A 26,469-nucleotide genomic window follows, 5' to 3' on the forward strand; every position below is an offset into this window, starting at 1 on the left:
TAGGATATTTTTATTTCTGTAACACAGAGATATCACATAGATAATACAGAATAATGCATAGTGCAAAGGGGAAAATCTAAAACAAGCCCTAAGGTAACAAGCTAATCTTATATAACATGATCTATAAATAGATAGATACAGACATACATAAATATATAACCATGCTTTCAACAATATATTGAGCTCAATTAATATCAATCACCAGTTTAATAAGTTAATCAACTAAAAACATAACTGTATATTATCTCAAAATATGCAGAGAAAGCATTTAACAATATCTAAATCCCTTTCATGATAAAGCCCTCAGCAAACTCAGAGAAGAGGGCACTTCCTCATTCTAATAAAGACATCTATGAAAAACTCTCACGTTATTCTTGATGATGAAAGACTGGATTCTTTTCTGCTATGATCAGAAACAAGGCAAAGATTTCTACTGTTGCCACTACTATTCAACAGTGGACTAGAAATCCTATCCACAGCAATTAATCAAGAAAAGTAATTAAAGACATCTAGATTAGAAAGAATTAAAACTATCTCTATTCATGGGTGACATAATCTTATATGTAGACAATCCTAAGAAATGCACTTAAAATATTATTCGAACTAATAAGTTGAGCATGTTTGTAGATATAAGATCAATATAAAAAATCAATTGTACTTTTATATACTTGTAATGAAAAACCTAAAAAATTGAATTAAAAAATAATTCTATTCACAATAGCATCTGAAAAGTTAAGAATAAATTTAATCAACAAATTGCAAAATGTGTACTTTGAAAACTACAAAACAGTATTGGAAGAAAACTAACTAAATAAATAAATAAATGGAAAAACATGTTCACAGACCTCAAGATTGAAATGCTCACCAAATTTGTCTAAAGATTTAACATGCAATTTCTACCCAAATCCCAGCTGGCTTCTCTGTAGAAATTGACAATCAAATTTTAAAATTCATACTGAATGGCAGGGGACCCAGGAGAGCCAAAATAATCTTGAAAAATAAAAAGAAAGCTGCAAAACTTCTAATTTCTAGTACCAAGCCTTATACAAACCATAGCAATTAAGACAGTACGGTACTAGAGCAATGATAGATACATAAACCAATGGAATAGAATCGAGAGTCCGGAAATGAAACTCTATGTCTGTGATCAACTGATTTTCAACAGAGGCACCAACACCATTCAACGGTTGTTGCTATTATAGCAACTTCACCTCGGTGTAGTGGAAGCTTAGCGTTTAACTCATGACCTCAGTTTTTTTGTTTTTATGAACTTGTCCAAATAATTTTATTTCCCTCACCATAATTTTCTACAATAGAGCATGTTAGCATGTATCTTGGTTGTCTACGGCAGCATTAAATAAAAACGACATATGGAAAGTGCACTCCCTTTGCCCATGTGTTTACAGTTTTGATTACTTTTGTCACCTTTTATGGTCAATGTTACATAAAAAATTTCTTTCAGCACGTATGTGCTCAGAAATTTTAGTCAAAAATCAATAATTCTGTGATAAAAATAAACTAGTCTCAATATGGTAACCTCCATTTTAAACAAATTATAGCTTTAAACTTAGGAATTGGGGGGGGGATATAAAAGAACTCATTACCAATTTCATGAGTGTTACAGTAGCTTAGAACATTACCTTTGACTGAAAAAGAAAACTTGAAGAAAGTCATTTTTCATTCCCTGAAAAGTGTAATTATTAAACTCATTAACAGGAGTCAAACTGACTGCTAAAATTTTGGTGATTCAGACCAAGTAATGAAAATTTGAATATTTCTCTAGTACCTTCTTTCATAATGCCAGCTTTGAAAACTGAGAAATGATACAGGACAGTAAGTTTGTAACAGTAATGGATGTTCTTTTTTAATGCAAAAGAGGGTAACCTAAAGCATTTCTTATTAAAGAAACTTAATTCATCACAGCAGGTGTGAAAGCCCTGTGCAGTCAGAGTTTTACAAAAAAGCTAACATTAAAGCACTCATTAATCTCCCCTCTAAGATGATAGGAACTCCAGAAGCCCTTGAATATGTTATTGCCTTTAAAAGTGTTACTTATAAAGCTATTTCTTTTTTCAAATTGTACTTCATGTCTCCAAAATCATACTGAAACTTCAGCTATTTTTTCTGCTTCTTCCCTCTTCCATGTCTAAAGGTAACTAAATGTAGAGTTGATTAAATGTGTCTTGACACCAAATACTGGTTGTTGTGCACAATGAAGACAACCAGTTAATTAATTAAGGTGCCCTGTTGTTTATAATTAATCTTTAATCTTCAGATCTTTTTTTTCAGTGTCTCAGAAGGTACATCCTCCATCCATACTCACACTCCCTTATATATGCATTGCATCTTTTTAAAACTTTATTTCATTTATTGATTTGAGAGAGAGAGAGACATCAGTTCATTGCTTCATTCATTTATGTGTTTTATTGGTTGGTTCTTGTATGTGCCCTGACCAGGGATCAAACCCATAACCTTGGTATATCAGGATGACTCTCTAACCAACTGACCTATCTGACCAGGACTCTGTATTATTGTTATAGACTCTAAGATGCACAATTTCCCCGATTTGTGCCTTTCTGATACCATAATGCTTCTTATAATCAGAGATCTTACAATTGGTGACTGGTGGGCAGGAATAAAAATGCAGTTGTCACTGTCAATGGATGTTTGCTGTCTTCTTTGCATGGACACCAAAGTGGTGTAAATGTTTAATAAAATTCTCTGCTCTAAGACTATATTGTATAATCATCTAGTTGACCAGGATTTCTTTTTCTTACTTAGTAACACACAAGATAATGGTGACTTAGATTCAATCATTGGTACCTTAGATTTAATAATACTGTATACACAGGGAATGCATGTGCACATTTGACTTTGAATTCATTTCCAAGCACATTTTCCCTCAAACCAATTTAATTAAAAGGTGTTCTGTACTCCCTCTGACCGTTTCTTCCCTGACCATTCACTATTCAGTTTATTGTCTGGCTTCTGTTCCCACCACTGGAATAAACATTCTCCAAAAATGTAACCAATGACCTTTGAATATTGAGTTCTGGCCCTTGGTGTCCTTCGGTCGTTTCTGACCTTTAACTATTTCTTTCTTCTTGAAACTGTTCTATCCCTTAGCCCTTTGATACTTTTCTTAATCTTACCCAGCATTGGTTGCCCATGGTTTCTCAGTCTTGTATGTTACAATTTCTTCATCTTTGTCACTGAGCTCCAGCCCGGTCTCCAGTCTTCTCATTCACTCTTTACTAACTTCCTCTTCATGGTATTTAGCAATATAGTTTCAATTATCACCTGTCTGCTAATAATTTCTAAATCAATAGTTTTCTTAGACAATCAAAATTGATCATATATGTTGTTCTGACCATCTCCTACTCCTATCAAACTCCAAACGTGTAACTACCCCTTATCATTTAAAAGGATTCTGCCAAGAAATATGCTTTATGTGCATATTCAAACATTTTCCATCCTTGCTCCTATTTTCTTAAAATTTTCGTATGTGATTTTGAAGTATATTCATCTATAATTTTCTTTTATAGGTTTTTTTTTGTCATTCTTGCATTCATGTACAGGACAATTCCTTCTTGGTAGTTCTGACACATACTGTCGTTTTTTAAATATGGAAGGTCTTTATGTGTTAAGTCTGGAGATAGCAAACACTCTTCTCATTCTATCCTAATGGATGACACCGAGTCACATGCCCAGGCCTTTCAGCCCTTCTCAATCCAGCCTTTATGGATAACGTCTGCCTTGAAAGATGAGCAGGCACATAGCATAGCATGCTGGCATCTCTCATAGTCACCAAGACCTTATGGTTAATCCTGAATATGAATATTCTAAAATTTATGACTTGAATTTTGAAGAAATTCTTTCCTTTTTTAAAAAAAGTAAACAGGATCCTGTAAACACACACATCAATAGAGTTAAATAAAGTAATGCTTCCACTGTTCACATGCAGTTCTGTATAATATTTGAGAAAATAATAACATATTTATGAACTACTACTTATACATATTTATGAATTGCTTTACCTGTGTGAAAATGTTTAAAATTTTTTCCATAATAGCATAGGTTTATACAGTAATGTAGAATGATTGCCTCTTTTGTACATTTAAACATTTTGTTTTCTCAGGTGAAAGTATAAAACATATATACATATTTGGGATATGCTTGGATATGCCATATATGTAAATATAGTTGGTTATTGTTATTTGATGTTGTATTTTTTTGGAAAACAAAAGATAGTATAACTCATCATAAAATATAACTTTGAGATTTTATTTTATGTTTATATAATATCAATCAGTAAGCTCATGACAATATGGACATAACTGTATATGTACCATTTCACAGAGTTTTAACCATTAGTGTAAATTCAGTTCTTTAAGGAACACAGAAAATGCTCCCCAATTTTTCTTCAAAGTACTTTGGGTTCTTCTCCCCTCTTGTTGTCCTAAGAAGGAACTAGAAAAATTGAAAAATAAGAAGGAGTGAACATAGGGTTTGATGATGAAATTTAGTAAATTAGAAAATTTGACCTAAGATTTAAATTTTAAGGTATTGTTAAATAATTGAGATATAGCTGTTATGACCAGAGTATAAACTAAATTATAGGAACTTATGCTTATAGTGTAATGAAGAGATTTAAAAAAATATATAAACTGCTAATAAAATATTTGGCATCTAAGAGGAGCCTAACATATTTGCATGCAGCGCTTTTCAGGAACAACAACAAAAATTGAATAGCATCATTTTCAAATTATCCATCATGCAAGATTGGATTTTAATATGTTTCTGATTACCTCAACAATAACACCATTAGAATACTGCTGCAGTAAACGTGTTATGCTAACGAGCACCCTATTTGTGCTCCATAAAAAAATAATATTTACACTGAGATTTGGGTGGTTATTATGCCAGTGTTTTATTTACACTTGGAGTTACAACATTAGTAATAACGAGGCTAATTCAAGTTTAGCTTAATTTCATTTTTCACAAACTTCACTTTTATACCTATTTGCATAATTTCTAACAAACAGCAATCGCAGTCATTCAGCTATCTGTAACCTCCTCTAATCATGTCATTCATAGCTGCAGAAAATGAAAATTAACCTTCCTAGAAGCTCGGGTGCAGGGGGCGTGTTTGTTGTTATGGAAACAGGAGCAGGTGAGGTATTGGGCAGTCTTCATTTGTCAACTGAAGTAAACTGTAATGGCGGCATCAGGAAGAGAATTGTGTTCATGGAAAAGGAGAATTTGCCATGCGCTCACGCAAGATGATAATGGAGACTCAATGCCTTCTGCATTTCCAAGTCCCCGCTTTCTTACGGTGGAGCAGTTTCTAGATTCCTTAACAAATCCTGTAAGCGCAGAATTAGACACATAGAAAGCGTTTCCTACATGGTGAGTTCAATGCAACCTAAAGATGAGTCACAATTAGCTAATATTATATCCTTTCACATGATAAATTTATTCGTTTTTTTTAATATAAATGTAACAGTTTTCAGTACTTCAGTTACTTGGATGTTTAATAATACATTAGGATATCTTCTGTCCCTGACACCCATTTAAGTTTCTAAGTAAACAACACGTTAAAAATAGTCTGCTCTTCCTTGTGGCTCAAACTTACAACTTGAGTTTGAAGCCTGAACCCAACCTAGCAATGTGGACTTCAGAAAACAAATTAACCTCTCTTGACTTCTAATTTAGTTTTCTGTTTAAAAAAAAAAAAAAAGGAAAAAAGTAACCACTCTTTTTTAAAATTTTAAATTGAATTTATTGGGGTGACACTGGTTAACATAAATATACAGGTTTCAGGTGCCCAAGTCTACAACACATCTCTGTACACAACATTGTGTGTTCACTCCCACCACCCCAAGTCAAGTCTTTGTCCATCAGTATTTATTCCCCCTATACCCTCCTCTACCTCCCCAAATCACTCTTTATTTTACATTTTAATTGTAAGGTTGATGATATTATGTGTCTAAAATTACTTAGTGAATTTCAAAGCAAAATATGTTATTAAAATACAAATGTTGCTTAATATTGCTTGACAAAAATTAAACTCCACTAAATTAAGTCAATGTTGAGAGAAAATATGTAATCCATCATTTGAAGAATCCAATTAATGAAGTCTAATTGGTTTTGCATTTTTCTGGATATGCCCTAAACCTGATAAATCAAAAAGGTGTCAAATGACAGAATAATCTGGTTTAAATACAGAATAAGTCTCATTTTTCCATGGGTAAAGATCTTACAAGATAGTCTATGTTTGAATATCTAAAAATACATCCATCCCATTAGAAGCTTAAAGTGTTTTTTTTTGTCATCAGCATTGTTGTTACTATTGCTTTTTTTTCTTTTATCATTTGGTGCATTTCAAATAGTAAAGTGTACAGGGTCCAAGTATGAGGTCTGAAGCTTGACATGGGATATTTTCTGGTTGAATCATTGCCAGAGCTATCTCCTAGCACCTTCCATCAGTGGCTGTGGACATAGCTAGAGAAAGCACACAGTTTATTCTTTTACTATCAAGTACTGTGTAAGAAGAAATGTCACGGCAAAGTTGCCTGGGACAGTGATCATCCTGATGGCTCCAGGTCCTTTGACTTTTTGCCATGAGGAAACCTTTTTGGTCTTCACTCTTGCTTCTGTTAGAGGAGGTTGTGAACTGGCTCTTTCCTCCACACTTTGCATGGTGGGCCACAATATACACAGCCACACCTCCCCTTCCATCTCTTCCCAAAACACTTTCAACATGAACTATGGAAGCATCCACACCCGAAGTCCATTGCCTGGACCCAGAGAGTTTCCTGTACTGTCTCCAAAAGGCACTCGTCCATGTGGACACTTACACAATTGTAAGATTATCAGGCTTTTGAAGATCTGTAGAATCACCTGACCATTATATTTGTGAATTTCAACCAATGTTTACCAATTTTCTTTTTCCCATTATACAATTTTTGCTGGTATACAGGTTCCCGGAGTCTCTATCCAGTCCTCGGTGACATAAATATTGAAGCCACTGAAACACTGAACTCTTATGTGGGGTTCCTGCTGCGGTGATTTTACTGTGTTGCATTGCAGCTCAATTTGCCCACCTATTTGTTTGTTTGTTGGTTGGTTTGTTTCATAAAACTGAAAGTAGGAAACTGCTGAAATTTAAACCTATTTTGACTGAAACTCGTTTCTCATTTGTAACATCTAAAGACAGCATGTACCAGCTCATTGGGGAAATGTTCTGATGCTAACAGAGGAACAATTCTTCTAAAGTTTATCCTTCTGTTTAAACTGGAAAGTATTATTTGTAGAGGCTACCTCATGACACACATTCTTTGCCTGTTGGATCTGTATTATATATTCCCAACTTGAGTTGTGTATTATATCACAACGTTGGTTGAGTACTATAAATTGCAGACACTAAACTAACATAAACTGGAGCATTATTATTTTTTATCGCATTTTTATGTAATCATTCGAGTAATTAAAGGGTATACTAAAACAAGCTTGACATTTCACTACTCCAGAGGAATAATGTGCATGAGCAAAAAACCATGGCAACATACCTACATTGTTTTCATTTTATTAAGGGCACGTTGGTGAGCATCAGAGCTTTAGAAACCCTTCAGGCCCAATCTATGTTGGTATATGGAATCCTTCCATATTTTTTGATGTTCTATAAAGCAAAATAGACTTTTCTTTATTGGTGGGTGCCGCTTGCCAACACACAGAAACCACAAAATATTTATTGTGCTATTCTCTTTCAATGGTTCCTTGCGATTATTTAAAAATATGTATAAATAAAAAGGAATGTCTTCTAATTTAGCATATCTGAAGTTTACTCCTTTAATATGAGAATAAAGCTTTCTTTCTAAAACATTTTTTTCCATTGACTTGAGAGACAGAGAGTTTGAGAGAGAGTGAGAGAAGCATCAACTCATTGTCTCACTTAGTTGTGCACTCATTGATCATTTTTCCTGTGTGCCCAATCCTGTGACCTCTGGCATGCAGGGTTGATTCTTGATTCACAGAGCCACCCGGTCAGGGCCAAGAATAAAGCTTTCTTAATAGCAAGCAAATAAAAGTGGTTTTTTTTGTTTGTTTGTCTTGCCTTTTTTTTCTTTTTTAAATCTTTTAGGTTACTGCAAACGTGTGATTGGGCACAAGTAACTTCTGAATCATTAGAGTGCTAATATGTAAGATAGAAAAAAGTCACCAGATATTAAACATAATGATCTGCACCTGGTTTCAGTCCCAAATCTTCCCCCAGCATCAACCGTTCTGGAATACAGATCTCAGAGCTCACACAGCTGGATTGTAATTCTACTGTCCAGAGAGCAGAAAGCCATTTAGAGGACACAAATAGACCACACACAGGGCTGTAAGATTGAGCCAGGAAACTTGACTGAGGGGCAGAAGGGTGTAACACACAGGCACTTAGTTCAGAACTCCTTTTCTTAAATCGCCTACAAACAAAGGCAGAGATCACTTCAGGGCCGATCTGGGATTGATTTATGAGGTGAGTCTATAAATACGAGAGTGATTACCATCTACTGTGGGGACTGTGGCTGCAGTCTGAGAATGAGCCTGGTGTGTGACTCCAAAGGGTAGAAACTTGGCTACCCTGGGGACAGACTTGAATTTCTACTGATCCTTTAATGACTTCCTGCAGGCAAAAACCTGGAACCAAAATCCTGCTGACATCTATTTGCTGGTATGAGTCTTGTTTAGAACCCCAGTACCAGGTAATTATTCGTTATTGGTTGGCAAAGGGTAGTGTGGCTCACAATGTTTTGCAACATATACGCCCTAATAAATAAAAGAATAAACAAAACACTTCCCCTAAATACTCATTTCTACAATGCATCAGCAGAACAAACGGGAGAGATCACGACAATTTATTGCAATATAGTCACTGCTTAACGTTCACATTTATCAGTAACAAATGTGAGGAAAGAGAAAACGCTTAGCTGTTTCATCTTCATTCAAGAGTGATATGTTAGTGAGCCGGGGCATGTCATATTGTAAATTATGCTACTCTGTAAGTCATCTTGAGGAATGTTTTATTTTATTCTTAATATTTATTATTAAGGCACTCTGATTTCACTGAAGAAAAATGGGGTTTTGACTTAGAAAAATGTAGATTTGAGCTTAAAACTGATCTTAGAGATATCAGGAGAGTCATTCAACCTGTCCAAGCCTCTTTATTTGTGTATTATTTGGAGGGGATGGCAGCTCCTCATAAGAGGTCATAGTGGAGAAAAAGTTTGTAGACATCAGGCATGGGACATCATTATCTTAGTAGAACTTACTGTCTCCCTAAACTCTTCAACTATTTGCTTTGAGGGTTTTTCTTGAAGCATAAGTCTGCTGACCAAATAATGTTCAGCTCTGAACAATAACCCAAGTCAGTTCAAAGATAGATTGACATTGGCAATAGTCCCAACCATAAATTTAGCATAAGTCCTGCTGCTCTGGAAGTCCCCAACAAATCTAAGGAATTTGACCATCCTCTAAGAAGTGTTTTTTGACCCTGGGAGAAGGCACGGTACAGATAGGGCTCACCTAGGAGCTCCTAACCTCTACGGTGGACGAGTCCCACTAAACGAGCCAAACATTCCACCTGCCACTTGCCACCAGCATAGACTTAGCAGGAACATAACCTTGAGGTCCACTCTACTGCTTATTGTCTCAGACCTCCTAGCTCTTAACTTTGAGTTTTACAAACATATATTTTTTATTTTTCCTCCCCCCCAAAAGAAGACTTCTGCAAAACTCAGTTGCTCTCAAGACACCATGGACCTGTAAAATGTCTAATTTGAAATTCAAAAATGATCGGTGACATTTTTGTGTCCTCTACTGTATTTGCTTCCCCCGAGGCAACATTTGCAGCTGACTTTGTAAATCAAGGGAGGGTGAGAGTATTAAAAATTCAGAAAGAGGCATTCCTGTTAAACACTTTTGTGTATTATTTCATTTTGTTCTTCTCTGTAGTTGTAAATATCAAAAGGCAGGCTATACAAGATATTCCTGATAATATTTTATTATTAAATAATAATTTTTATTTATTATAAATACGATAAATTTTTATTATTAAATTTTATTCTTAACTTTTTAGCCTAAAAACTGTTGAGAGACAAAAGTTTAGCTCAACAACTTTGTAGGGTCAGTGTGAAACAATTTTATTATTGTATTTCATATACATTTTGTACAAACTGAATGCAAGAAAACTTGAAACTAAACCTGCAGAACCAGCATTTCAATTCAGTTCTATGTCTAGAATTTTGAATTCAAGGTTTTTATTAAATTAAAGCAAACCCAAATTTCTGTAAGAAATATATTATGCAAGGCACTATATCTAAAGAGACGACACTCTTTGAAGAGAAATAAGACAACCATGTGAATATATATAATTCAACTTGCTATGCTGTTGTATCAAATTAATTTTAAAAATTGTGTCATTGTAGAGACAGGAACAAGAGACACAATAGCCTATTTCTAAACCAGAACCAGATACAAAGATGTCATTTTGATAAACTATAGCTTCATTTCTTTATTTCCCCAGAGAATTTCTTTGGCTTCCCTGTGAAGAAGGAGTCTTTACTTAACACATAAGGTAGCCAATCTCATGCCTGCCTGGTGGGGAGAAATATCAGACTTATTTGACATGACATCTTGATGCAATCCTTGGTGTATGATGACTTCGGAGATCCTGGGACTTGCCTACCTAAGCAGTCTTGAGAGACTCCTTCAGCATTTATTATATGACAAAACAGTCTATCATCTGAAAACATGTGTCTTTAGCACCACGACACTGAGGAGCACTGTAAGGTCTGAGTCATGGGAGTGTTTATATATGAAAACAAGGAGAGAAACATTAGAGGTTAAAGCTCACTTTTTACATTTTACTCAGTGCTATACACTTTTTTTTAGCACTGCTAATATCTTATAATGTTAGAGAATATGGAAAGTTTCCTCTTAGTAGGACAAATAAGAAGAGTTAGGATTAGAAACTGACAGTCAATCATCTTGAATGTATCCAGGGCTGTTACTTCGGGAGATGTCTCTGCACAGCAGAATAATTTTTAAACAAAGATTAGTGTTAAGTACACAAAATCCGTACTAGCACAGGACATAGTCCATAGTTCTAAAATTACTGAACATTTTGTATTATTAAAGTTACATCATCCAATTTTGATTTATTCTCTACCTTACTAAACTAGGGTCTTCTCATGGGGAAATAAGTCCTTTACCTATAACTACTGTGTCTGCAAACCTTAAGATTATCTCCATCTTCTGGGTTTCCTACAGCAAAGAATTCCAAGGAAGCAATAAAAATCTCTTTAAATTATAATTGTGAAAACTAGGCATTCTCAACTCAAAATTATAAAAAAAATTAATGTAGCAAAGGAAATAACTAAAACAAGAAACAAGAAAGAATTTTACAACTTCCTAGTAATTTGTTTAGTGCTTGTCTGCATATCTAATTAAAAATAACATTAGTAACCATACTTTAAGTGATAATTTTAATAGGTATTTTCATTATCTACAAGACTATTATTGATTCCTGACGATGACTCTATAATATTTTAGCTCATTTTAAAGCATTTTGTTTTTTCTTTGGCTACTGGTATCTAACTGGCAATACTGAACCATATTTATTATGATAAAGATTAAGGTAACATGAGATGTTTACCTATGAGCATCTAAAGAAAGAGTAATGATTCAAGGGAATGACCCATGTAATTAAGACATGGTATGCTTATTACTTTTCTAAATCATTTTAAGTGGGCTGAAGCAACCTAAAAGGAAAAAAAGAAATAAGTCATCGTAGACATTAACTTGTAGAAGAGGGACAGGCAGGGTCGCTGGTCAGTGGAGATTACAGAGCAGACCAGTGGCATTCCTGACAACAGGGCACCAAGGGGAAGTGATTTTCCAGATGTCATCCCCAAAACAGTGGGTGTATCTGACGCCCTTTAGCTTTCAGCACTTTGAAAAATAAAAGGTCTTTTTAAAAATTTTAATAATGCATACACATTTAATGCCTTTCATTACATGTCAGGGCTCTTCCAGGAGTTAAAGTCACTGATGGTACAAAATGAGCCCCATGGAGTCAGGAACGTGTTGTTCATCATGTGCAACTGTGAGGATCCAGTTCCTGCACACAGTTCAAAACACGTTAGAATTGCTAGTTCCCCAAGGAATTTTTTTTTTTTTCATTTTTCTGAAGCTGGAAATGGGGAGAGACAGTCAGACAGACTCCCGCATGCGCCCGACCGGGATCCACCCGGCACGCCCACCATGGGGCGACGCTCTGCCCACCAGGGGGCGATGCTCTGCCCATCCTGGGCGTCGCCATATTGCGACCAGAGCCACTCTAGCGCCTGAGGCAGAGGCCACAGAGCCATCCCCAGCGCCCGGGCCATCCCTGCTCCAATGGAGCCCCAGCTGTGGGAGGGGAAGAAAGAGACAGAGAGGAAAGCGCGGTGGAGGGGTGGAGAAGCAAATGGGCGCCTCTCCTGTGTGCCCTGGCCGGGAATCAAACCCTGGTCCTCCGCACGCTAGGCCGACGCTCTACTGCTGAGCCAACCGGCCAGGGCAGGAATATTTTTAATATAAGGAAATACGAGAGCATGTGTAACTTAAGATTCCTAAAGGCTTTGCAAAAATATCACATCAACTTTCTTGTAAAATTACAGTTTATTATTCTTGAACTAAATAACCAGAATGCCTTAAAAATAGAATAAAATAGTGTATTCTAATGTATTCATCAATAAGAATTGTCCTTTGTGGTAATTATTGTATGACTAACAATGCTTGTCTTAATGGTTATGTATTATATCCAGCAATTTCTTTTAAAATGTATTCTGAATAAAAGCCCAGCTTTAATGGACTTTGGTTAGTTAAGCACTGAAAGACTAAAATATCTCTGTTTCTATTTTGCCTTATTTTAACTACATACATACAGATAGATGTTTAAAACCTAATGTAAACAAAGGTTTATTTTTCTGATGTATATAAAATCAGTGAATGAGTCTGGAGTAGTTCATTTCATTCTGCTATAAATTGAAGAAAACTGGAATAAACAGTAATTAAATTTAAGGCAACATTCTGCAAGGCATGTTCAGCTTCTGCAGAGTAAGCATCTGCTGAGGAAAATGAGACAATCTCTTCCTCTTAAGAGAGGAGCAGAAAATCTTTTGAAAAGCAGAAAAAGCACACGAATGAAACAACTTTTAAAAAATCTGTAGATAGCTAACAAATTTTAACAAGCAGGAAAAATATGTGTGACTATCATAGAAGGTTAGTATTTTCATTAATTTCTTCATATATATTTTCAGATATAGCACAAATCATTCAAATGTTTTATAAACTATAAAGACTATTTTATTTTATCTGGCCCAAAATGTAATTTTAGAGTGTACAGTATTCTGTAAAATCTGAAAATGTCCTTGATCATTAGATTACCTCTATTGCATTGGTTTGAAAATTAAGTCCCATATCGGAAACCCCTGCATCTTTTATTTGAACTCCAACTACTTCTAACTGAGTCACTTTTCTCTTTTAAATCCATTGAAAGCTTGCTTTTCACATGTAAACTTACAGACTCCAAGAATCCTACTTTTTCTTAAATTCACTTAGGTTTTGATCAATAATTTCCAGATTTTAATCCAAGGAAGGGATGGAGCCAAGATGACATATTTAAGAATGGTAACCTTTTTTTTTTTCATATTCTTTACTCCTGTTGAAAACTTGTAAATATTTTTTAAAAAGACCATAATGATAGAAAGGCATTTTTAGCAAACCGGACTTGACGGACCCATCTTGTCCCAGGCTGGAAAGATACAGTAAGGATACCTCCAGCAAAATCAAGTAGCCTAGCTCTTGTCCACAGCATAAGCTTCTCAAATATGTTCTGGAGTTTTCCTTTTTTGCATAAATTACACTGACTTCCATCAGCAAATCTTCATTTCTAAATACCATTCCACCCCCGGCCCCAAAAGGGAAATAGGGATTCTCAGAAAAGTGGCTGATTCTGGGAGTGAACTGAGGAAAGTATGAGACTGCAGCATCTTCTAATATCAGACAGAAAGGGAGTGCTCAAAAATAAATTTAAAGGAGAGAGAAGATGGCAGCGGAGTAGGCGGATGCACAGACACTCAGCTCTCAACACCAAACTGGAATACAAATCAATTTAGAAAAAATCAGCATGAAAAACCAACACTGAACTGCAAGAACAGCTCTCAAAAACCAGGGAGCAAAGAGGAAGCCACAATAATCCTGGTAAGGAGTGCCTGAATCTCCTCTGCTTACAGGAAGGGAAGGAGGGGGGTGAGGCTGAGAGCCCAGAGAGGATTTCACAGAGGAAAAAGAGCAGAAACTACTGCTCACAGCCACTTACCTGGCGACCAGGGAGCAAGGTGGGTTGAAAAGACCAGCTTATCTCCCAAGTGGAAAAGACAGGGAGAGGGACAGACTGTGAGGGGCTAAGGTATGCAAGAAACAAAATAAAAAAGCTGACTCATTCGTGCTGGAGGCGGCCATAGCTGGGGGAGGGACTGAACCTTTCACAAAACAGAGCTGAAGTGCTTCCGGATCAGAGATCTCCGGACATCTATCCAGCTCCAATCAGCACAACAAGACACAGCTGAAAACAAGAAGTGGGGAGGAGGGGCAGTAACTCAGGTCTCCATGGAGATCTGAGATACACCTCCCCCTACTGAAGCTGAGAGAAAAAACCCTGCCCCCAGTGAGATTAGTTGGAGGAAGAGACCTTCAGCGTCTCAGGTTACACCCACAGCATTCCTGGATACAGTTTCAAGGAAGCCCCCTGCTGAGATCAGTTAACAAGACTATCACCTGTTAAGAAAACAAACAAATCAAGACTTCAAAGCTGCCCAAATCCAAAAGTGGATTACAAATAATAGCTGATACCAACCCACGAAGACCTAAAAATAACACAACTGAAAACTGGAGGCAGACAACACCAAGCCTAGACTCAATCAACTCTACAAATAAAAAAAAAAGAAGAAGATGAGAAAACAAAGGAGTGCAATCCAAATGAAACCACAAGAGACACTTTCGAGAGATGAACTGAGTGATATGGAAATAATCAAACTTCCAGATGCGGAGTTCAAAATAATGATTGTAAGGATGCTTAGGGATCTTAGAACAACAATGGAGGGGGAGTTTGAAAACCTAAATAAAGAAATAGCAAGTATAAAAAAGAATCAGTTGGAGACGACAAATACAATATCAGAAATAAAGACCACAATGGAAGGAATTAAAAACAGGATAGATAGAGCAGAGGATCGAATCAGTGAGTTAGAAGACAACTGGAATGAAGGCATGAAAGCAGAGAAGAAAAGAGAAAAAAGACTCAAAAAGTCAGAGGAAACTCTTAGAGAGCTCTGTGACAACATGAAGAGAAATAACATCCGCATCATAGGGGTTCCTGAAGAAGAAAAAGAACAAGGGATAGAGACTTTGTTCAATCATATCATAGCTGAAACCTTCCCTAAATTAATGCAAGAGAAACTCTCACAAATCCAAGAAGCACAGAGGACTTCATTAAAGAGAAACCCAAAGAAACCTACACCAAGACACATCATAATTAAAATACCAAAGCTAAGCGATAAAGAGAAAATATTAAAAGCTGCAAGAGAAAAAAAAGTTATCACCTACAAAGGAGCCCCCATAAGGATGACATCTGACTTCTCAACAGAAACACTTGAGGCCAGAAGGGAATGGCAAGAAATATTCAAAGTAATGCAGAACAAGAACCTACAACCAAGACTACTTTATCCAGCAAGGCTATCGTTTAAAATTGAAGGAGAAATAAAAAGCTTCCCAGACAAAAAACAACTCAAGGAATTCATTACAACCAAACCAATGCTGCAGGAAATATTAAGGGGCCTGGTGTAAACAGATAAAGTGGGAAAAGAATACAGAAAAAAAAAAAGAAAAAGGAATACACCTTTAAAGAAGAAAATGGCAATAAACAACTACATATCAATAATAACCTTAAATGTAAATGGATTAAATGATCCAATCAAAAGACATAGGGTAGCTGCATGGATAAGAAAACAGGACCCATACATATGTTGTCTACAAGAGACACACCTTAGAACAAAAGACACACACAGATTGAAGGTAAAAGGATGGAAAAAAATGTTTCATGCAAACGGAAATGAAAAAAAAAGCTGGGGTAGCAATACTTATATCAGACAAATTGGACTTTAAAACAAAGGATATAGTAAGAGATAAAGAAGGCCACTACATAATGATAAAGGGAGTAATCCAACAGGAAGATATAACTATTATAAATATCTATGCACCTAATATAGGAGCACCCAAATATATAAAACAGACTTTGATGGATTTAAAGGGCGAGATCAACAGCAATACTATAATAGTAGGGGATTTCAATACCCCACTAACATCACTAGATAGATCCTCAAGAAAGAAAATTAACAAAGAAACAGCAGACTTATTGGAAACACTAGATCAACTCGATTTAATAGATATCTTCAGAACCTTTCACCCTAAAGCAGCAGAATATACATTCTTTTCAAGTGCTCATGGTACATTCTCTAGGATAGACCACATGTTAGGGCACAAAAGTGCTCTCAACAAATTTAAGAAGACTGAAATCATATCAAGCACTTTCTCTGATCACAACGGCATGAAACTAGAAATGAATCACAGCAGAAAAGCTCAAAAATTCTCAAACACATGGAAACTAAATAGCAGGGTGTTAAATAATGAATGGATTAAGAATGAGATCAAAGAAGAAATAAAAAAATTCCTAGAAACGAATGACAATGAGCATACAACAACTCAAAATTTATGGGACACAGCGAAAGCAGTGCTGAGAGGGAAGTTCATAGCACTACAGGCACACTTTCAGAAGCTAGAAAAAGCTCAAATAAACAACTTAACCCTGCATCTAAAAGAATTAGAAAAAGAACAGCAAGTAAAGCCCAAATGTAGTAGAAGGAAGGAAATAATAAAGATCAGAGCAGAAATAAATGACATAGAGGCTAAAGAAACAATACAGAAGATCAATGAAACTAGGAGCTGTTTCTTTGAAAAGGTAAACAAGATTGATGCACCTTTAAGTAGACTCACCAAGAAAAAGAGAGAGAGGACTCAAATAAATAAAATTAGAAATGAGAGAGGAGAAATAACAACTGACACAACAGAAATACAAAATATTGTAAGAAAATACTTTGAAGAACTGTATGCCAAAAAACTAGACAACCTAGATGAAATGGACAAATTCCTTGAAACGTACAATCTTCCAAAAATCAATCTGGAAGAATCAGAAAACTTAAACAGACCAATTACACCAAAGGAGATCGAAACAGTTATCAAAAAACTCCCAACAAAGAAAAGTCCGGGGCCCGATGGCTTCACAATGGAATTCTACCAAATATTCAAAGAAGAACTAACTCCTATCCTTCTCAAACTATTTCAAAAAATTCAAGAGGAAGGAAGACTTCCAAACTCCTTTTATGAGGCGAGCATAATTCTGATTCCAAAACCAGGCAAAGACCACACAAAGAAAGAAAATTATAGGCCAATATCTCTGATGAATATAGACGCTAAAATCCTCAACAAAATATTAGCAAACCGGATCCAACAATATATGGAAAAAATCATACACCATGACTAAGTGGGATTTATTCTGTGGAGGCAAGGCTGGTACAATATTCGTAAATCAATCAATGTGATTCATCACATAAACAAAAAGAAGGAGAAAAACCATATGATAATTTCAATAGATGCAGAAAAAGCATTTGATAAAATCCAGCACCCATTCATGATCAAAACTCTCAGCAAAGTGGGAATACAGGGAACATACCTCAACATGATAAAAGCCATCTATGACAAACCCACAGCCAACATCATACTCAATGGGCAAAAATTAAAAGCAATACCCTTAAGATCAGGAACAAGGCAGGGGTGCCCCCTTTCACCACTCTTATTTAACATAGTCCTGGAAGTCCTAGCCACAGCAATCAGACAAGAAGAAGAAATAAAAGGCATTCAAGTTGGAAAAAAAGAAGTAAAGCTATCATTATTTGCAGATGATATGATATTGTATATAGAAAACCCTAAAGTCTCAGTCAAAAAACTACTGGACCTGATAAATAAATTCAGCAAAGTGGCAGGATATAAAATCAATACTCAGAAATCAGAAGCATTTTTATACACCAACAATGAACAGTCAGAAAGAGAAAGTAAGGAAACAATCCCCTTCACAATTACAACCAAAAAAATAAAGTACCTAGGAGTAAACTTAACCAAGGAGACTAAAGACTTGTACTTGGAAAATTACAAAACATTGATAAAAGAAATCAAGGAAGATACTAACAAGTGGAAGCATATACCGTGCTCATGGTTAGGAAGAATAAACATCATTAAAATGTCTATATTACCCAAAGCAATTTATAAATTCAATGCAATACCAATTAAAATACCAATGACATACTTCAAAGATATAGAACACATATTCCAAAAATTTATATGGAACCAAAAAAGGACACGAATAGCCTCAGCAATCTTAAAAAAGAAGAATAAAGTGGGAGGTATCATACTTCCTGATATCAAGTTATACTACAAGGCCATTGTACTCAAAACAGCCTGGTACTGGCATAAGAACAGGCATATAGAACAATGGAATAGAACAGAGAACCCAGAAATAAACCCACAGTTCTATGGACAACTGATATTTGACAAAGGAGGTAAGGAAATACAATGGAGTAAAGACAGCCTTTTTAACAAATGGTGTTGGGAAAATTGGACAGCTACCTGCAAAAAAATGAAACTAGATCACCAGCTTACACCACTCACAAAAATAAACTCAAAATGGATAAAAGACTTGAATGTAGGCCGTGAAACCATAAGCATCTTAGAAGAAAACATAGGCAGTAAGCTCTCCGACATCTCTCGGAGCAATATATTTGCTGATTTATCTCCACGGGGAAGTGAAATAAAAGACAGGATAAACAAATGGGACTATATCAAACTAAAAAGCTTTTGCACAGCTAAAGACAACAAGAACAGAATAAAAAGACAAACTACACAATGGGAGAACATATTTGACAATACGTCTGATAAGGGGTTAATAACCAAAATTTATAAAGAACTTGTAAAACTCAACACCAGGAAGACAAACAACCCAATCCAAAAATGGGCAAAAGAGATGAATAGACACTTCTCCAAAGAGGACATACAGATGGCCAATAGGCATATGAAAAAATGTTCAACATCACTAATCATTAGAGAAATGCAAATTAAAACCACAATGAGATATCACCTTACACCAGTCAGAATAGCGCTTATCAACAAAACAACACAGAATAAGTGCTGGCGAGGATGTGGAGAAAAGGGGACCCTCCTGCACTGCTGGTGGGAATGCAGACTGGTGCAGCCACTGTGGAAAACAGTATGGAGATTCCTCAAAAAACTGAAAATCGAACCGCCTTTTGACCCAGCTATCCCACTTTTAGGAATATACCCCAAGGACACCATAGAACGGCTCGAAAAGGAGAAATGCACCCGCATGTTTGTGGCAGCATTGTTCACAATAGCGAAGATCTGGAAACAGCCCAAGTGTCCATCAGAGGACGAGTGGATTAAAAAACTTTGGTACATATATACTATGGAATACTACTCAGCCATAAGAAATGATGACATCGGATCATTTACAATAGCATGGATGGACCTTGATAACATTATACGGAGTGAAATAAGTAAATCAGAAAAAAAACTGAGATGAATCCATACATAGAAGGGACATAAAAATGAGACTCAGAGACATGAACAAGAATGTGATGGCAACAGGGACGGGGGGGGGGGGGGGGGGGGGGGGGGGGGGGGGGGTGAAGAAGGAGAGAGGGGTTAGGGGAGGGGAGGGGCACAAAGAAAACCAGATAGAAGGTGACAGAAGACAATTTAACTTTGCGGGAGGGGTATACAGCACAATCAAATGTCAAAATAATCTAGAGATATTTTCTCTCAACGTATGTACCCTGATTTATCAATGTCACTGCATTAAATTTAATAAAAAATATTAATATTAAAAAAATAATAATAATAAATTTAAAGAAATGTGACTGCATTAAATTTAATTTTCTAAATAAACTAAAACAAAAAACATGAGGGCATGCCAAAGGGTCATAGAAGCCAACCTTAGAGAGCTTCAATGGCCAACACAAGAACAACCCAAGCAACAGAATAAACAGCACAGTTTTGGATTATAACCAGGGAATGAAATAACTCTACATGAGTTCACAAACACAAATTCACATTTGAACAAATAAACAGATGGAGGAGGATGGATAAATCTTCCATTCTCCAAAGAATATAAGCAGATACTCTCCCCTCTAGTAGGTGAAACATCATGCCCTCTCTGTATTGCCTGGATTTAGTGGCTTATATAAAAACATAACCTTTAGTTGTGCTGTTTTCTTGGCCAAAAATACCTCTCTTTACTGTAGATGGTAAGATCCAAATGGGCGGGATTTGTCCTCTCTTTTTTAGGGTTCTGTGCTCTCTGCATGTCAAGTAGGTGATAATATCTGTAGCAAGAAGAAATATCCCTCCTTACTTTCAAGACTTGTCTCAAGATAAGTCCAGACTTTTCCATGGGAGAGTCTTTCTCTTGTATGTGTTTACAGCCACCTACAGAATGAAGTGTTTCATCTTTGATCTTTGAAAATATCCCATGTCAGCAGCTACAATAAAATATAACATCAACTGAATTTATTCAGAAGTCAGTATAAGGAAGGAGGAAACATCATTAACCTCTTAGAATGCCCTCTGAAAGAATTTTTAAAAATTTACATTCTCAGATTCTCAATTTTGTAGCACTAAAAATGTAGTGCAATGTTGGTCATGTGATCTTTGATAAATGATGATCCTTCTCAAGTTAGAGTTCATTTAAGGTAAATTATATTTTTTAAAAATCTATCATAATGTTTTATATACCTTCTGATAGAAGAAGCACACTTTCTGAGAGCTTGTGAAAATTTATACAGGCCAGTTGCTGTAGAGCCCAAACAACAAAAACACAATTAGTGCCTATGGATTTTGAACACTGAAATTTCTGAATATCACAGATTTCTGTACATTTTCTTAAATGAAAGTCCATAATTGAATAATGATTGCAAGTTGACTTGTTGGAAATAAAGAGGAAACCAGACATTAAAAAAATTCAGCTTGTAGAGAGAAAATAGCAAAGTAAGAAAATTTATTACATAACAGCAAAAAACACTTAACATTTATTTTAAGCAGAATTTTAAGGCAAAACACAGCAACTCTTGACATTCCCTATTTTTCCAAGAGTGAAGTAATAATGAGCATCACTTGATTCCTTTGTAGGTATACACAATGGGACCAGAAGGAGCACTCTTTAAATTTACACATACCATCCACTTTGCAAATGGATTTAACCATTCCCAATTTTGATTAGAAATGTGAAGCAAAAATGCCAGGCTCTTGAAATCCTCTTTTATTTGCCCTGATTTGCTCTTGACAGCATTAGCAACATGTCCTACTTTATTACCATCAACTTCTATTTTTAAAAACTTGTTGGTCAGAGTGTGTCATTGTCGGTTTTAGGGTTTTCTAAAGTGATTTATATCATGACCGCTTCCCTTCTATGAGTTTTATGGTTGTTTCGCTCATGAACTGTTACTTTTTTGATGCAGCTCCAGGAAGCAGGTGTCAGAACAGCCTGAGCAGCTGTCGCTGTCTGGACCAGTGGGTCCTGGAAGCCTGTGCCTTCTTTCTGGGGCTTTGTAGCTCTGTGTGCAAGTGTAAATTTGTAGACCTGGAAATGGTGACGTGGTGGGAGAAGGGCCAATTATTTATCAAAAATTTCCTGTGAGTGGTGTGATTTTTTTTTCCCTTGGAGCCTCTCCTAATTTTCCATAGAAAAACAGCTTTTGTCTTAGGCAAGTGAGTATTATAGTTTTGAAATTCTAGCAAACCCCAAGTCTGTTTCATTCAATAAAGACTTAAGCCTGGCTCTCCCTAAATAACGTGCTTATTAGTCCACTAGTCTACAAACCATATCATTTGCAGCAATTTCCCTGCATAAAACACTGTACTTCACACTCAGCTAACATCATGGACGTTACATGTTTTTTATAATTGATACTGTTTGTTATAAGAGTATTAAAGTATAGAGCCGCTCATTGGATAAGAGTGCTAAATTAAATGAACATTTATTTTTCTTCCCATCAGGGTGTAGAGGTAATTTTTTTTCCTTCGCTTTTTATTCTATCTTGTGTTTTCTGGTTGTTTTAGCTTTGTTTTGTTTGCAGTGGGTGTCATAGCATTGAGGCTAGTTGAGAAGACCAGACTGAACTTGAGCTTGAAAACTGCAAATAACTTTATGGTCGTGATGTGATAACACTGGTCGATGTCAAAGGGTGGTGATTGATCAGCAGTGTTATTAAATAATCACAGAAATAGTATAATTGGTGAACGCAAATGTACTAAAATGTAACTTTTAAATCAAATCCAAAATTACTAAAAAATAAACATTCCATTTTAACCTATATATATCGGGTATATATATATATATAACTAAAGTATGTATATATAACCTATATATTATATATATAACCAATATATATTTTAACATTATATATATTCTATATATATATATATATATTCCCCCAATCTTTTATTCATTGAATAAACATTGGATGCTCTGAGTGATTTGACCAGTCACTCTATCTTTGAATACAGGCTTGAAAAGAATTCTTTTTTACTTCACCTATCCCAGCCCTAAATTTAGAATTTTAATGTATGCAAATTTTGGCATATCAATTTCCTGATTTATAAGAAATGCTTAAATATTTAAGGTTGTAGTATATAACAGTATTACAATGCCTGCTATGCATTCTCAGGTTATAACACTTTGGAATTACCTTAATATTAATCTTAAAATCTATAGTAATAATCTAATAAACTAATAATCTGGAAGCTCATTAATCTTGAATGAAGTCACAAAAAACTATTCAGCAATTTCTCGTTTGCACATAGAACTGATATTCAGGCATACTCTGACACTTTATATTCAGTACTCTTGTGTTTATTTACAATAATTTTTATTATTGATATTCTTATCTGAAATTTTCTTACAAACAGAGATTTTAATAAGACAAGACACCAGGAAAAATGTCAACATATGCAGTCTCAATTGCCAGACAAAAAACACACAGTCAGTATTATGTTTCCTCATGAAAATTTATTCTGTAAAGCAGAAGAGTGAGTATTTAGATGCATCTCTTTACGAAAATTTTGTTATCCATAAATAGACATAGATTTTATTGAAAACTGACACCTCCTGACATATGAACAATCTGTTGTTTAAATCTTAATATTTATATTAACATTAGGATTGTGAGCACTTTCCAATATTCCTAAATATTCTTTGAAAGTATTTTGGCATCACCATAATAGTAGTGTCCTATATTCTATGACTTAAGATACCTTTTACAAATTTTATCATAGTTGTTATTATAGTAAAAATCTTTGTACCTTTTCTTTTTACAGTTCTGATTACTTCTTTTTTATATATAAGAATATTTAGTGAGTTTAATAGGCAATTTTAAAAGTTTTAGTAGCTACCATAAAAATAATTTTAAGTTATACCTCTTGTTTTGACCTCATCTAACACAACACTTCTTTCACACTTGATACAGCAGTGAACTTCTCATAAGTTTTCCATGTGTATCTTGCCATATTTTGTCTCTAGATTTTTGCCTGAGTTTTATTCAATAATTAAGATTCAGTTCAAGAGTTACTCTAGAAACCGTTATATAATTTTTTACCAGTCAGAGGAGCTGTCTTTTGTGGTGTCCTCCTAACAAACTGTGTATCATCCAAACAGGGTGTGACTATCCGTGTGTTTCCTTGTCTCACTTCAGAATAGCTATCATATTTCTCTTCAGAGCCTCTAGCACATGGTAGATATCAGATCATTTCTTTTGTAATTAATCATTCCAATTGACATATTAGTAAATCGATAAATCTGGTCCTTACAACAAACTTTCCATGTGGGCAAAAATTATTTCCCACTTCATATTGAGCAAAATCAGCATAAAATGGATTACTTACCTGAAGTCATAGAGCTAGAAAATGTATTCAGGGTTTTTTATGAACCCAAATATGTACCTTATGAATCCTATTACATTAATCTTCTCAAATAGTCAAATTTGACACAGGGTGTCTATGCTGAAAATGGCCAAACAATGTGGAAAATAGGTTTGGAGCTTAGGGAGAATTAGGTTGCAATAAATACCGCTCTGTTGGGCTATACGGTACTAATAGGGATTTTTAGTGTCTTTCCCTTTTTTATCTCTACATTTTTAAATTTTCTTTTATTTAAAAATATAAGTGGGCTGTCATTTAACAACATGTGATATGATAAATAGTTCTTAATAATTACTTATATATGAATCTATTTAAAGAGAGGATATAAAATGTACAATATTATTAATCAATATTATACATCATGACAGTATTTGAAATATGGTTTTTCAAAAAAGCAATTTTACGTGTATGTATCATTGTGGGTTTCTTTTAACATTTGTTTCAGGTAGAGGAGTATTTCTAGAAAGTCCACTGTTACCTACTACAGTAGCTTCCATTGTTTTAAAATGTCATTCTTTATCAGCAAAATGAAATAGTGGAAATATCCTGAGAATTGGTACTAAACAGACCATAGGTTAGAGCCCCAGGTCACCCCACTTCGGGAGGTGTGATGATAAGAACCTGATGCTACTTTGATCCTTGTTATAAAACAGAGACAGATTCTATGCCCTGACAATGTTACTGGAGGATTAAGTTAATTAGTGAACATAAGAGCCTTATGTATCGTGGGGATGCGACCAATGAGAGTTTCGCTTTGTCCGTGTCTCTTTGGCAGTAAAATGGAGTTGCTGGACACAGTACTGAGGAATAACGCTGGGTCTGTCTGCAGTGGCTCTTTGCGCCCAGTGGAATGATCTATCCATCAGACGATCATCAGCTTTGTACTTGAGGACTCTAGGCCCTTCTGAATTGTAGGCAATTTTGTTATGATGATGTAAGCATGATGACAGTGTGTAAACCAAAACAAATAACAATTCTCCAGTCTACTCAGGAGAAAGCCATGCTTAAAGTGTGAACACTTGTTTCATTCAGGTTTCCTATGTGACAACTGGCCTACCAGCATTCTGAACGAGTCAACTGAGTTACCACCTATTATCCTAGATCAAGTGACCCATGCACTGCTCCTAAACTTAGAATCTGCTGCTACAATTTTATTGGCTAGTGAACAGATTGTGCCTACTGTATTGCTTAGACCCTCTGGAGTTAATGACTCTACCCAGGCATTAATCAGATTCTCTATCAAGTCACCTAATGATGCTGAGGAGGTGGCATCATTATGTGCTAAATTACATTTTGTCTGACAGGGGATGACATTCCCCTTTAATAGTTATTAAAGAGATAGATAATCAGAAGAAGAAAGTGACATATTGAAAGTATTCATTTAATTTTTATATAGGGAAAAAAATTATTGGCAAAAAATATGTGGTCCCTTTCTTGTCAGCATGTAACGTGGACTGTATAGCCAAGGTCAAAGTTCCATCTGAAAAATGAAAACATGTGCTTTCAAGAACATTGAAGTTACCATATTTTTCTTGCATTAAGCATCACTTGTAAAACTTAACTGGATCACATCCTAATAGCAAAACATGATTTTACTGGTTTGATACATGTAGAAATTATTTCAAAACTATAAAACTCCATATCAGTAGGCTGGCACTAAGCCTGTTTTAAATTGAGCCTAACAATTATTAGGGGCTTATTTAAAAAATGAACAAGACAAACTAAATAAAATAGAGGAACTTCAAGAAATGCTACTCAGAAGAGAATGCATGTTGCAGGTTAAGAATTCTGTGGGATAGTTTTAATTGGAAATTAGCAATAGTTTGTCTTTGTTTTAAAGTAAGAGGATAGAAAAGCTTCTATGTTAAAATCCAGTTAATTATGGAAGGAGAGGAGAGTCATTTTTCTAGCTTCCCTTTCCCTTGGCTTCCACATCAAATGCACGTCTTACCACCCTCCCAACATTACAGCCACCCAGATGGTCCTCTTGCCCAAGAGAATGCAGTTTATTGTTGTCACCGCTGTTCTTCCTTGAGGCGGCATCTCCTTGAGACCTTCTTCTCCTCACATGTGCTTCTCTTCCATATATGTTTCCATTCCCCAAAGTTACCTTCTGAGCCACTAAACTCATCATGTCACTCTCCTGATTAAACATTCAACATCTCTGACAGTTAATTTTAGATATCAACTTGGCTAGACTAGAGTTGCCTGGTGTAGTCTAGATTATGATATAAAGGAATTTTTTAATGATGTGGTTAACATTCAAATCAGTAGACTTTCTGC

The sequence above is a fragment of the Saccopteryx bilineata genome, chromosome 1 (assembly GCF_036850765.1).
Source record: "Saccopteryx bilineata isolate mSacBil1 chromosome 1, mSacBil1_pri_phased_curated, whole genome shotgun sequence".
Lineage (NCBI taxonomy): Eukaryota > Metazoa > Chordata > Mammalia > Chiroptera > Emballonuridae > Saccopteryx > Saccopteryx bilineata.